This window comes from Pelobates fuscus, chromosome 6, assembly GCF_036172605.1.
Source record: "Pelobates fuscus isolate aPelFus1 chromosome 6, aPelFus1.pri, whole genome shotgun sequence".
In the NCBI taxonomy this organism is placed as follows: domain Eukaryota; kingdom Metazoa; phylum Chordata; class Amphibia; order Anura; family Pelobatidae; genus Pelobates; species Pelobates fuscus.
This window is the reverse complement of record NC_086322.1, coordinates 192,265,789-192,280,259: the sequence shown is the minus strand read 5'-3', so window position 1 is coordinate 192,280,259 and position 14,471 is coordinate 192,265,789.

The following is a 14,471-nucleotide window of genomic DNA, read 5'->3' as shown; positions in this document are numbered from 1 at the left end:
TAGCCCAAAATTAACTTTTTCTTTGAATATTAATAGAGTATTTCTTCAGCAAAGGCCGTGGAAAGTAAACTGCGAATGACTTTAACTCTTTAGTGCTTAGCAATGTGTTATTCTCTCTTATGGTGCAATAGAGCATAAAATAACCTACTTTAGCTTTACAATACAGAGGGACTTAATAAAACAATATTCATCTGGCTCTAAATTTGTGCAATGAACGTGTCAACCAAAGTGATCCAAATTTTCTATTTGTTTCTCTAACTGGTGCCCACATGTAACATATAGAGTCTTACTGAAATAAATGTAAGGTTTGTATCTAGACAAAAAGGGGTGTTCTTCATGATTTGCTTCCAGCATATCTTGCAGAAGTTATGTGGAGAGATCGGTTTGACAAAGAGGCATTTAACATGCTTCTGCATTTAGCATAACAGTTTCCCATTTAGTAAATCTAACTTTTTTTTTCTCCATTGTTTCAATAAATAAATCAATAGTTTTTTTTATTTTTTTATTTTTTAGTTTATGTCAACTATGTATGGGGGACATATACTTCATTTGTATCAAGGGAAGTTTATGTTCTAGGAAGACATAATCTTCAATTGGTCCAAATAGACCGTTCTCTTGCTTCAAAGATTTGCATCTAAATCTTTGCTGAACAATCACCCGGGGAACAGGCTATTAAAGAAATGTGCATAAAAGAAACACATAAAACCCAGGTACAAGCATTGCTAAAGTACCTGACTTGGGACAAACATGGAAAGGGGAATAAAGGTACACCTAAATTAAAACCTCATTTGAGCAGGACTCATGTTAACCTTGTTCCTGTTAAGATTTGTAATATCATGTCTCTTATTTGCCATTATATACCCTTACATGGTTGTAGATTTGCAAATGCCAAAAGTCTTACAGCAAACAGTTAACTGGTTAACACAGGATAAAGGGACACAGTAATTAAAGGGACACTATATGCACCCAGACCACTTTACCTGATTGAAGTAGTCTGGGTGATGTGACCCTTTTGCACTTAGTGGGCTTCCAAAATCCAAACTGACTTTCGGTCCGTTATCTGATGCTGGACGTCCTCATGGACCTCCAGCATCAGATTTTCCCCATAGGAAAGCATTGAATAATGCATGCGCATTAGGTTTCTCCTGCCAGCGTCAGGAGCATAGCCAGAACCTGACCCAGTGCTGAGCGACATCGGTGCTGGATTAATTTAAGTGGGAGGGGGCCCCGAGGGAGAGGGGCACTCCAGGAGCCTATAGTGACAGAAAAACGGGTTTGTTTTCCTGGCACTATAGGATCTTTTTTAAATAAAGTCATGCACAAAGCCCCAGGGTCAGATGGTATTCACCTATGAGTACTTAGGGAAATTAGAGTAGAAATATCCATAGTGTTTTTAATCTCTCAGGAGTCTTTTCTTTTAGTAATCATATCAAAGGCTTGAAGAAACGCAGATGTGGTACCCAGATTTGGTGGATTTAACAGTTAAAACTGGAAAGTTTAGGTATGTCAGGTTAACACATATGGCTTGGACATTTTTTTGAAGGCCTATGAACCCATCCAATGCCTAAATTCTGTATAGATATTTTTATTTAATGTATTTTGCAGAATGAAATCTAGTCCATAAAATTTGATCCAACCTAATTTATACACTAGTGATGCCTCTCTATGATTACCAGCCTGCAGAGGAACAACTTTCTCTGCCAGAAGCCACTAGTCACTGATATAATGCCTGTACATTTGCTGAAAATGTAAGCTCACCACATGCTTTCAAATAGACCAGGAAGTTCCAATGGGTCATATTATTCCTAGAGTCAGAAAGGGGCAGCAATAAATTGACTTCATCATCTGAGATTGATAAATATTGTTATAGCAGTTTTAAATATGTTTATTATAGAAATATATGATTTATCATTGTGCTCAAATGCAGTCATTATTTGCCCATTTGTATTTGTTTATTTTTGTGACACCTACTTTATGTGGGGAAAATTTGTATTTTTGCTTTAATACTAACTTTCCGGACCCAGTGTGGAATATTGAAAGGGTAAGGGACACTTTATACTGTCTAAAGCTTCCCATATGCCAAATATATTTTATAAAGGCTAAACAAATAAGTGAAATATTAAAATTGAGTATATTTACATCATTTTAATTTATATTTTAGTCTGCAAAGCACCATATACACATTATTGCTGTCATGCTATGCTTATTTGCATCAGTTGCTTCAAATAAATGTTATGTTGCTATTTGTTCATTAAAAAACTGAAGGGGTTGAGCGATAATATTCAGGAACTACTTTTGAATTACAATATCATTAGTAGGAATCAAAATGGTTTTATGAAAGACAGTTCACATCAAAAGTCTTAAAGGGATAGAAAAGTGACCACAAATGCAAACTTTAATGATTAGGTGACAAACTTCCACCTAATAAAACATTTAGGTGTATAAAGTGCAGCGCTTAGTATAAAACACTATGCAGATAAAATAAGATCTTACCCATAATTTTTCACAGTAGATGGTTTAATGTAGAAAAAGATAAAAAAAAAGAAAAATAATAGTGTGATATTGTTAAAAATAAATGTATATAAAAAATATATGGAGGAAATCAGGGCCGGTGCTAGGATTTTTAGTTACACAGGCGAAGATGCATTTTGGCGCCCCCAACCCTCATTAAAAAAAAAAATGCATCTTCACCTGTGTGTCTTTCCTCCCAAGCCACAGGCACACAGGCATCATTTTTCAGTCACACAGTCAAAGTCATACAGGTACACTGTCATACAAAGACAGAAATAATCATACAGAGACATACAGACACATACAGTCAGAGACATACAAGCAGAGATATACATGCATACAGAGACATGCAGACATATAAAGACATACATACATACAGACAGGCATACAGAAAAATACATACTCACACACACACACACAAACTCACAGACACATACTCGAACACACACACACACACTGACAGACACACATACTCACATGCACACACACACACACACTGACAGACACTCACACACACACACTGACAGACACACACAAACTCACAGACATACACACTCACACTCACATACACACACAGTAATTAATAATCTAAATTAAATTTAAATGTCCCACCCAGCCTCCCTACCTGGAGAGCTGGCGTGGGTCTCTCATTGGTGGTCCAGTGGGGCTGCTGGGAGGCGTGCGGCTGAACTGAAATAGGAGGCGGCGAGGGAGCTCTGATCTCTCTGACCGGCTCCCTCGCAGGCTGTTTTCTGATGCCGCGGGAGCCGGAATATGACGTCATATTACGGCTCCCGCGGCATCAGCAAAAGGTGCGCGAGGGAGCCGGTCAGAGAGATCAGAGCTCCCTCGCTGCCTCCTAATCCACTTCAGCCGCACGCCGCGCCGGGGATCCAGGAGGTGACCAGGCAGGAGGGAGCACTTCCCTCCTGCCGGTCACTGGAATTTTGCGCCCCCAGAGCCGGTGCGCCCTAAGGCGGCCGCCTGTGCCGCCTTATGGACGCGCCGGCCCTGGAGGAAATATGAATGTTCACAATTGTGGAGACTTTTTGACGTTATGGCTCTGAATGTAAAAATTGCTGTGCCTTTTTGGTGGCAGCACAACCTCTTCCTTGGACCTTTCCAGATTCCTCCAATGATGTTTGTGTAACGGACCATTTTGCTCACCAGAGGTTAAAAACCATTTAGGCGATATTCCCCTTTCCAGATGCACATGCAGCTCCTGTAAGCACCAATCTCCCGAACTGCAAACTACACGAATTCTGGAAACAGCCGAACAGGAAAAAACATACGAAAGGTTTACACTCCTGGCAGTCAGCATACAATCCAATTCCCCCAATAACGAGACGACACTTTGTTTGGAGGGTTAAGCAGAATCTCTCTGTCCTGGCACATACAGCCTCTTTTATTCCCAATCCACAACCACAGTACAGCCCACAGGGTTTTACAGAACAACCAATCAATCCGTACAATACACACAGACACTCCCACACAAAATCCTCCCCTCTGCCTGTGATATGATTACTGAACACAATGGGTAATCTCATTATCACAGGCAGAGGAATACAGTTTTTACACAATATTTATAACTTCTAAAATATACATGTCACAAACATAAAACATACATTTTCATAATCAGCATGCGAGAAATAAACACATACTCAAAAATCAGGGCAATCGGTTCAGGGGTTGAAAAGTTAGATGGAAGTCCTTTAGACCGACCGTCTATTTCAGGCTGAAAAAATGACTAAGTCCCATTCGAACGAGCGTTCGAATCGTCGAACGGGACTTAGTCTCTGCTGTTGCAAAATCATAGTGGGAGAAGGTAAGGCTCAGCTGTGTTCGCGGAACTGTGTAGTTGATTTCAGTTCCATGAATTTAGCTACACATACCGCTGACCGCATGGAATGAACCAAGATGGACTGCCGCCACGTGTTCGTTTTTCGAATGGCGCCCAGTTCGACTACTTCGGCACTTCGACGGCATTTGAAGTGCCAATTTAAAAGTACAAACCCTTTCTCTGGGAGTTAAAGGGCCAGCAGCAGCACAACAAAAATCCATTATGCCCAAATCTGCTATTTCAAGGGCCAAACCTCCCAGGGACCATAATCACAGGGCAAGAGGCTGGCAAGCAGTCCTCTCCAGACACAAGTGGTGGGGCTGGTTCCACCACAGTTTGTATATAGTAGGAGACACAAGATAGTAATAGTGCAATATCTTTTAGCACATAGGTAGCAGTATTATATGGTAATTTGCTCAACTTTTTATGGAACTCCCAACAGGGCCGCCTTAGGTGGCAACACAACCTCTTCCTTGGGCCTTTTTGGTGGCAACACAACCTCTTCCTTGGACCTTTTCAGATTCCTCCAAAGATGTTTGTATATTGTAGGAGATACAAGATAGTAATAGTGCAATATCTTTTAGCACATAGGTATATGGTAACTTGCTCAACTTTTTATGTAACCCCCAACAGGGCCGGCCTTAGGCCATTAAGTGCCCTGTACGAAAGGTCTTCATGGCGTCCTCCCCCCCTGCCCATTCTCCCCGGTCATACACGTTCATCCATATATGAGTGTGTATAGGGGTGTAGATTTGTATAGGGGATTTATTAAATTAATAATGATTTAAAAAACAAATATTCATTCCCCCTTCCCTGTTGTTTCCTTGCAGTGAGGGGGAATGCAGATCTCTGGTGTTCCAGTGTGCTGGGAATCTAGTCTGCCCCTTCACTGGGTGCAGACTATAAGTAACTGTCTCATTAGCTCAGGCATTTGCAGTGTCAGAGCTTTCCTCTGGTAATCCACTGATTGGCCGGAGCTTGGAAGACAGCTACTTATGGTCTGCAGCCAGCAAAGAAGTGCAGGCCAGAGGTGCCAGACTGCTTCCGCTACATTACAGAGGGGCAAACTAAGTATGTTACATAATACTGTGATGCACAGTTACAGGAAGACAGTAACACCCACACACACACCCACACACACACTGTCAGTTACAGACAGACAGTCACACACACACTCAGTTGCCTGTATACAGTCACACACAGGTACTGGCAGACAGTCACATGCTCAGTTACAAGCAGACAGTCAGACATGCTACGTTACAGGCAGACAGTCACACACAGCCAGGCAAACAGGCAGACAGTCACACACAGACACACATACACACACAGGCTGACAGTCACACACACAGGCAGAGCGTCACACACACACAAACACATGCAGACAGTCACACACACACACACACACACAGGCAGACAGTCACACTCAGGCAGGCAGGCACACTCAGGCAGGCAGTCACACACACACACACACACAGCCAGGAAGTCACAGACAGGCAGGCAGTCTCACACACACACACACACACACACACACACGCCTCTTTGAGTTATGTCTGGAAGTGGGGAGTGAAGGCAGTGCAGCTGTAGCCTAGTTGTTGGGGAACAGGGACTCCTTCCGGCTTCCCCCTTCTTGTGCAGCAGTTACCCAGAGCTACTGGGATCTTTTAACTCTGCCTCAGCAGCCATTTAACCCTGCCTCCACCACTTGCAAGCTCTGCCCCTCGCGATCTGTAAGCCCCGCCCTCCGCTGCCATTTATTTACTTTCGTAGTCCTAGGTGGAGAATAATTAATTCTCCACCTGTGTATTTAGCTCCACCTGAACTCCTGCCACCCGGCCCTGTGCCAGCTGTGTCCCGTTTTTAACTCAGACCACAGATGCCTAATGTCAGGCTGGGAAACACTCATGTATAGTAGTAAATATATACTTTAACTTAAACAATAACATGAAAAACAAATAATAATAAAGTGAAAAAAATATATAAAGAAATATAAAAAGCATCCATTAATGTCTTAAAAGTGTCCTCTTAGGCTTCCGAGATGCGTTTCACCCACTCTCTGGGCTTCTTCAATCAGTACAGTCCTTTTGAAGGGATATGTGTGGCATCCGGTCCAATCAATTCTTCGTTACATGGGGCATGTTCCTTACTCACCTCCTACGTCTTCCTGTCCTGCTGTGTGTAGCTTACCCTTTTTCCCCCTACATTGAGGCTCTACTCGTTGGTTCCGCTCGTCAAAGGAAATGACGTATCGGGAGAGCACAGACATACATACATACAGACATACATAGAGCATACAGACAGACATACATATATACATACAGATATACAGACATACATACAGACAGCCATACATACAGACAGACCTACAGACAGACATACAGACAGGTAGACATACATACAGACATAGAGAAAAGGATAAAAAAGGATAAGCGCTAATATACCTAACTAAAATATATATATATAAAAATACAAAAATGAAAGTAGGCGACACACCTTAAAACATAAGGCTCCCTCTAAGCCTTATAAACAACAGAGATGAGGCAAACAGGGGGGGTACAGGCTGCGCCAGAAATGATAAAAATATATAGGTGGACAAACAAATAAAAAGCAAGAAAGTAGTCAGGAACTACTCTGACTCTGAGGTTTTATCTTCCAGCAAGTTTTACTATTTGGATTCACACTTGGACTTATATTAGAACTTTCTTTTGCTTTTTATTTGTTTTATTTGTTTGTCCTCCTATTGTCATGTATTCATCCTCATCTTATGGTGTTTGCAGTGGAAATTGCCTTCCTAGCGGTAATGGAGGTGCCGTTCAGCGGCCCTGCGCCATTATGCCTGACTTCTGCAGCATGTCTGCGGATCCACACCATATTGTAATCCCACATCCGCCCACGGTAATGACGGCATTGACGTGCGTGTGATGTCACGTAATAGACGCGCACGCACGATTTGGGGTGAAAGGCCGGTTACGGCCAATCACATCTGCAGGAGGGTTATTTAAACTAATTTCTCCTTTTACTCATTGCCCTGTCATGGTTTCCCTTTGCTGGTTATCCATAGAAACATAGAAACATAGAATGTGACGGCAGATAAGAACCATTCGGCCCATCTAGTCTGCCCAATTTTCTAAATACTTTAATTAGTCCCTGGTCTAATCTTATAGTTAGGATAGCCTTACGCCTATCCCATGCATGCTTAAACTCCTTTACTGTGTTAACCTCTACCACTTCAGCTGGAAGGCTATTCCATGCATTCACTACCCTCTCAGTAAAGTAATACTTCCTGATATTATTTTTGAACCTTTGTCCCTCTAATTTAAGACTCCTCTTTTTGTGGTAGTTTTTCTTCTTCTAAATATAGTCTCCTCCTTTACTGTGTTGATTCCCTTTATGTATTTAAATGTTTCTATCATATCCCCTCTGTCTCGTCTAAGCTATACACAAGAGTGTGTTCCTGATCGTATTATTCTGGTGATTGACTTTGGATTTGTATTGACTTCCCTGACTTCTGGTATCCTTGACTTTTGACTTTCCCTCATCGTTGTGTCTCCTTCTGTGTCCCTGACCTCGACAAGTATTCTGAATATTCTCTGGTATGTTAAGTCCGGCCATTCTAAGGTCCAGTAACTAGTGATGTCGCGAACATTAAATTTTCGGTTCGCGAACGGTGAACGCGAACTTCCGCAAATGTTCGCGAATGAGCGAACCGGGCAGGCAAATTCTAAAACCTACAGGGACTCTTTCTGGCCACAATAGTGATGGAAAAGTTGTTTCAAGGGGACTAACACCTGGACTGTGGCATGCCGGAGGAGGATCCATGAAAAAACTCCCATGGAAAATTACATAGTTGATGCAGAGTCTGGTTTTAATCCATAAAGGGCATAAATCACCTAACATTCCTAAATAGTTTGGAATAACCTGCTTTAAAACATCAGGTATTATGATGTATCGATCAGGTAGTGTAAGGGTTACGCCCGCTTCACAGTGACAGACCAAACTCCCCGTTTAACGCACCGCAAACAACCGCAAACAGTCCATTTGCACAACCGCAAACTCCCCATTTGCACAAGGTTGGATACCAAGCTAGCCATGTCCCGTTCCTTGTCCTCACTGATGTCATTGAAGGTCTCTTCCTCCACCCAGCCACGTACAACATCAAGGGTCCCTGAAAGGTGACAACAAGTCCCCTGGGACGCCTGCTGTGTTTGGTCTTCCACCTCCTCAAAGCCACCTTCCTCCTCTGACTCCTCTTCTTCAGACTCCTCGCTCTGCAAAATTATAAGGTGTGTTAAGTAGTACTATTCCTATCAGTTTAATCCCTGTTACGTCCCCTATAAGGGGACGTGTATATAAGGCATCGATTTTAGGAAGCGGGAGATGGAAAAAGATGCTTGGTCGGTCCTCCTACTTCAAATTTGGGGAACTGCGCGTGCAATCTAATGTGCCACCAGATAGGAGTGGTGTGTTAAGTAGTACTATTCCTATCAGTTTAATCCCTGTTATGTCCCCTATCAGGGGACGTGTATATAAGGCATCGATTTTAGGAAGCGGGAGATGGAAAAAGATACTTGGTCGGTCCTCCTACTTCAAATTTGGGGCACTGCGCGTGCAATCTAATGTGCCACCATATAGGAGTGGTGTGTTAAGTAGTCCCCCTCATCAGGACTTTTTTAGTCCACTGTCAGTCCCTTCGGGATCCATCCCTCATTCATCTTAATAAAGGTGAGGTAATCTAGACTTTTTTGACCTAGGCGACTTCTCTTCTCAGTGACAATACCTCCTGCTGCACTGAAGGTCCTTTCTGACAGGACACTTGAAGCGGGGCAGGCCAGAAGTTCTATCGCAAATTGGGATAGCTCAGGCCACAGGTCAAGCCTGCACACCCAGTAGTCAAGGGGTTCATCGCTCCTTAGAGTGTCGATATCTGCAGTTAAGGCGAGGTAGTCTGCTACTTGTCGGTCGAGTCGTTCTCTGAGGGTGGACCCCGAAGGGCTCTGGTGATGCGTAGGACTTAAAAAGCTCCGCATGTCCTCCATCAACAACACGTCTGTAAAGAGTCCTGTCCTTGCCGGCGTGGTCGTGGGAGGAGGAGCATTACTTTCACCTCTTCACCTGTTAGATTCCCGTTGTGCTGTGACATCATACTTTTTAATTGATTTTGGAACTGCTGCATCCTTTCTGATTTGCCATAATTCGGTAACATTTCAGGCACTTTCTGATTATACCGGGGGTCTAGTAGCGTGGACACCCAGTACAGGTCGTTCTCCTTCAGCCTTTTTATACGAGGGTCCCTCAACAGGCACAACAGCATGAAAGACCCCATTTGTACAAGGTTGGATGCCGAGCTACTTATGTCCTATTCCTCATCCTCAGTGATCTCTCTGAAGGTATGTTCTTCCCCCCAGCCACGTACAACACCACCTGGGATTCCTGTTGTGGTTGGTCTTCCTCCTCCTCCTCAAAGCCACATTCCTCCTCTGACTCCTCTTCCTCACAATCCTCTTCCAGCGTTGCCGCAGGTCCAGCAAGCAATGCTGATAAGGCTGTTTCTAGTGGTGATGTTGACCACAACTCTTCCTCTTCACGCTCATCTACGGCCTGATCCAGCACTCTTCGCAGGGCATGCTCCAGGAAAAAAACAAATGGTATGATGTCGCTGATGGTGCCTTTGGTGCGACTGACTAGGTTTGTCACCTCCTCAAAAGGACGCATGAGCCTACAGGCATTGCACATGAGCATCCAGTAACGTGGCAAAAAAATTCCCAGCTCTGCAGAGGCTGTCCTAGCACCCCGGTCATACAAATACTCGTTAACGGCTTTTTCTTGTTGGAGCAGGCGGCACATGTGTCAACTTGCCCAAATGCAATGCCGCCAACAAATTTCTTCCGTTGTCACAAACCACTTTGCCGATCTCCAGTTGGTGTGGAGTCAGCCACTGATCCACCTGTGCGTTCAGGGTGGACAGGAGTGCTGGTCCGGTGTGACTCTCTGCTTTCAGGCAAGTCAACCCAAGACAGCGTGACACTGCCGTATCCGGGATGTGGAGCAGTACCTGGGGAGCTGGGGGGGTGCCGTTGATGTGGAGCAAGACGCAGCAGCAGAAGAGGACTCAGCCGAGGAGGTTATGGAAGAGGATGAAGTAGGAGGAGTAGAGCAGGTGGCAGCAGGCCTGCCTGCAAGTCGTGGCGGTGTCACCAACTCCTCTGCAGAGCCACGCATTCCATGCTTGTCAGCCGTCAGCAGGTTTACCCAATGCGCAGTGTAGGTGATATACCTGCCCTATACAAAACACAAAGATAAAGCACCGCGCTTACAGCAGCAGTAGCTTAGTATCCAAAAGCTTAAAATACATAGTAAAAACAAAGAGAACGTTACCTGCGCTCTGGCCTAAATCCCCATGTGCGTTTAAACAAAATGGAGGCTCTTTAGTTGTATTCCAATGGCCATTTGAATATATAAGCTCACCAGCCACGTCAAGGCAAGCCTCAATAGGTGAGTCCTACACTAGCCATTAGATATGCTGATATCAGCCAAGAATCTCCAGTGAGACAGGAAGGGGTATTTTAAAAACCCTTTAACATGTAACCCTTTATAGGGCTTCTACACATACAATAAACTTTGCTGGTATCAGACAAAGTGAGACAGAAAGGGGTGTTTTATAAACCCATTAAGCGCAGGTAACGTTCTCTTTGTTTTTACTATGTATTTTAAGCTGTTGGATACTAAGCTACTGCTGCTGTAAGCGCTGTGCTTTATCTTTGTGTTTTGTATATGAATTTTGTATCATTTAGCTATGTTACATTGCTGCCAGCCTCCCCACGTTGTCTTATTAAGACTTTATAAGTATGTAGGGGCAGCACCCCTTCCTGTCTCATCAGAGAAATTTGCCTTTTAGCTGATACCAGCAAGGTGATTTGTATATGTTATAGCCCTATTCAGGGTAAAGTATGTATGGGTTTATAAAACACCCCTTCATGTCTCATTAGAGACGTTTAAACTTTGTCTGATACCAGCAAAGTTTATTGTATGTGTAGAAGCCCTATAAAGGGTTACATGTTAAAGGGTTTTTAAAATACCCCTTCCTGTCTCACTGGAGATTCTTGGCTGATATCAGAATATCTAATGGCTAGTGTAGGACTCACCTATTGAGGCTTGCCTTGACGTGGCTGGTGAGCTTATATATTCAAATGGCCATTGGAATACAACTAAAGAGCCTCCATTTTGTTTAAACGCACATGGGGATTTAGGCCAGAGCGCAGGTAACGTTCTCTTTGTTTTTATGATATACCTGCCCTGACCATGCTTTGCAGACCAGGTATCAGTGGTCAGATGGACCCTTGCCCCAACACTGTTTGCCAGACATGCCATTACTTCCTTTTGCACAATCGCCTCAGACTCCACCAGCTTGTATGGTAAAAGCTGGCGGGCTAAGAGTTCAGTCAAGCCAGCTGTCAGATGCCGGGCAAGGGGGTGACTTTGTGACATTGGCTTCTTACGCTCAAACATGTCCTTGACAGACACCTGACTGTGGGCAGATGAGCAGGAACTGCTCAAGGCGAGAGACGGAGGGGCGGATGGTTGAGTGGGGGCAACGAGGACAGCAGTGGTTAACGTGGCTGAAGATGCTGGACCAGGAGGAGGATGGCGGCTTTGAGTTTGTGTGCTGCTTGTACTCATGTGTTGATCCCATAGGCGTTTGTGATGTGCGATCATGTGCCTTCGCAAAGCAGTTGTACCTAGGTGGGTGTTGGACTTCCCATGACTCAGTTTCTTTTGGCACACGTTGAAAATGGCATCGCTGTTGTCAGAGGCAGACACACACAAAAAATGCCACACTGCTGAGCTCTGCAATGGCGGCATTCTGGTGGTGGCAACAGCATGCGTTGATTGGCGTGCTGTCTGGCTGACCCCGGGTGCCGATGCATGCTGTCTGACTGTGCCACTAGCTCCTTGCGACGACCTCCCCCTGCTTCCAACTCGTCTCCTCCTCCTAATCTCCCAATCTGAACTTTCCCCCTGTTCTTCTTCTCTTCTAGCGGGCACCCACGTGACATCCACAGACGCATCGTCATCATCAACCGCTTCACTTGTATCTGACAACTCAGCAAAGGAAGCAGCAGTGGGTACAACATCATCATCATCACACTGTACGTGTGTAATGCTGACAGACTGAGACATATCCCTGTTATCTACATCCTCTGGCAATAATGGTTGTGCATCACTCATTTCTTCCAACTGATGTGTAAATAACTCCTCTTACATACCAAGTGAAGCAGCTGTGGTGCTAGTGTTGGTGGTGGCGGCAGGCGGGCGAGTGGTAACTTGAGAGGTACCCGAAGCTAAGCTGGAGGAGGATGGTGCGTCAAGGTTCCGAACGGAAGCTGAAGAAGATTGGGTGTCCTGTGTTAGCCAGTCAACTATGTCCTCAGAACTTTTCAAGTTCAGGGTACGTGGCCTCTGAACACTGGGCATTATTCTAGGGCCAAAGGGAATCACAGAACCACGACCACGACGGCCCCTGCGGGGTGGCCTGCCTCTGCCTGTCATTTTTTTTTCGATTACTGGTACTATGCGTGCAAGCTACTGTGACAACAGATATGAGTGGCACTGGTGTGACACTGTGCCCTGGCAGGCCCTGGAACGCACACTCGTTAAGGAAACTGACTGCTATTATATTACAGTCCAAAAAGTTTATTTTTTATTAAATGCAAGCTATTGGGACACCATATATGAGTGAGTGGTGGCACTGGGCAGGCCCTGAAACGCACACTAGTGAAGGAAACTGACTGCTATTATATTACAGTCCAAAATTTTTTTTTTTGTTAAATGCAAGCTATTGTGACACCAGTGAGTGAGTGGTGGCACTGGGCAAGTGGGCACAGTATACGCTGTGAGCCTGACACACACGCTGGCAGACAACTAACTGCTATTCAATCTTACAGTCAAAATTGTATTTTATTTTTAAAAATGTACACTACTGTTACACCAGATATGAGTTGCACTGGTGTGACACTGTGCCCTGGCAGGCCCTGAAACGCACACTCGTGAAGGAAACTGACTGCTATTATATTACAGTCCAAAAAGATTTTTTTTTGTTAAATGCAAGCTATTGTGACACCAGATACAAGTGGTGGCACTGGGCAAGTGGGCACAGTATACGCTGCGAGCCTGACACACACGCTGGCAGACAACTAACTGCTATTCAATCTATTACAGTCAAAATTGTATTTTTTTTTTTTAAATGTACACTACTGTTACACCAGATATGAGTTGCACTGGTGTGACACTGTGCCCTGGCAGACCCTGAAACGCACGAAGGACGCACAAAGGAAACTGACTGCTATTATATTACAGTCCAAAAAGTTTTTTTTTTGTTAAATGCAAGCTATTGTGACACCAGTGAGTGAGTGGTGGCACTGGGCAGGCCCTGAAATGCACACTAGTGAAGGAAACTGACTGCTATTATACTACATTAAAAAACGTTTTTTTTGTTTAAATGCAAGCTATTGTGACACCAGTGAGTGAGTGGTGGCACTGGGCAAGTGGGCACAGTATATGCTGTGAGCCTGACACACAGGCTGGCTGGCAGGCAGGCAACTGCAATTACATTACACAAAAAAAAAGCAGACTGATGTTCTAGCCCTAAAAAGGGCTTTTTGGGGTGCTGTCCTTACAGCAGAGATCAGATGAGTCCTTCAAGACTGTAGTGGACACTGAATACTCTAGCCTAGCTATCAATTTCCCTATCAAATCAGCAGCAGCTACACTGTCCCTACTCTCACTAAGAATGCAGCTTCACACTGAATGTAAAATGGATGCTGTCCAGGAAGTTGGAGGGAGGGTCTGCTGCTGAATGGCTGGAATGTGTCTGCTGACTGTGAGGTTCAGGCCAGGGTCAAAGTTTACTCAATGATGACGAATAGGGGGCGGACCGAACAGCGCATGTGTTCGCCGTCCGTGGCGAACGCGAACAAGCGATGTTCGCCAGGAACTATTCACCAGCGAACAGTTCGGGACATCACTACCAGTAACACGTTACCTTTAGTCCTAGGTGTGATATAATTCTGCATGCTGGATCAACTAGTAATCCTGACACCTATTTATATTGGGCTATATATATATT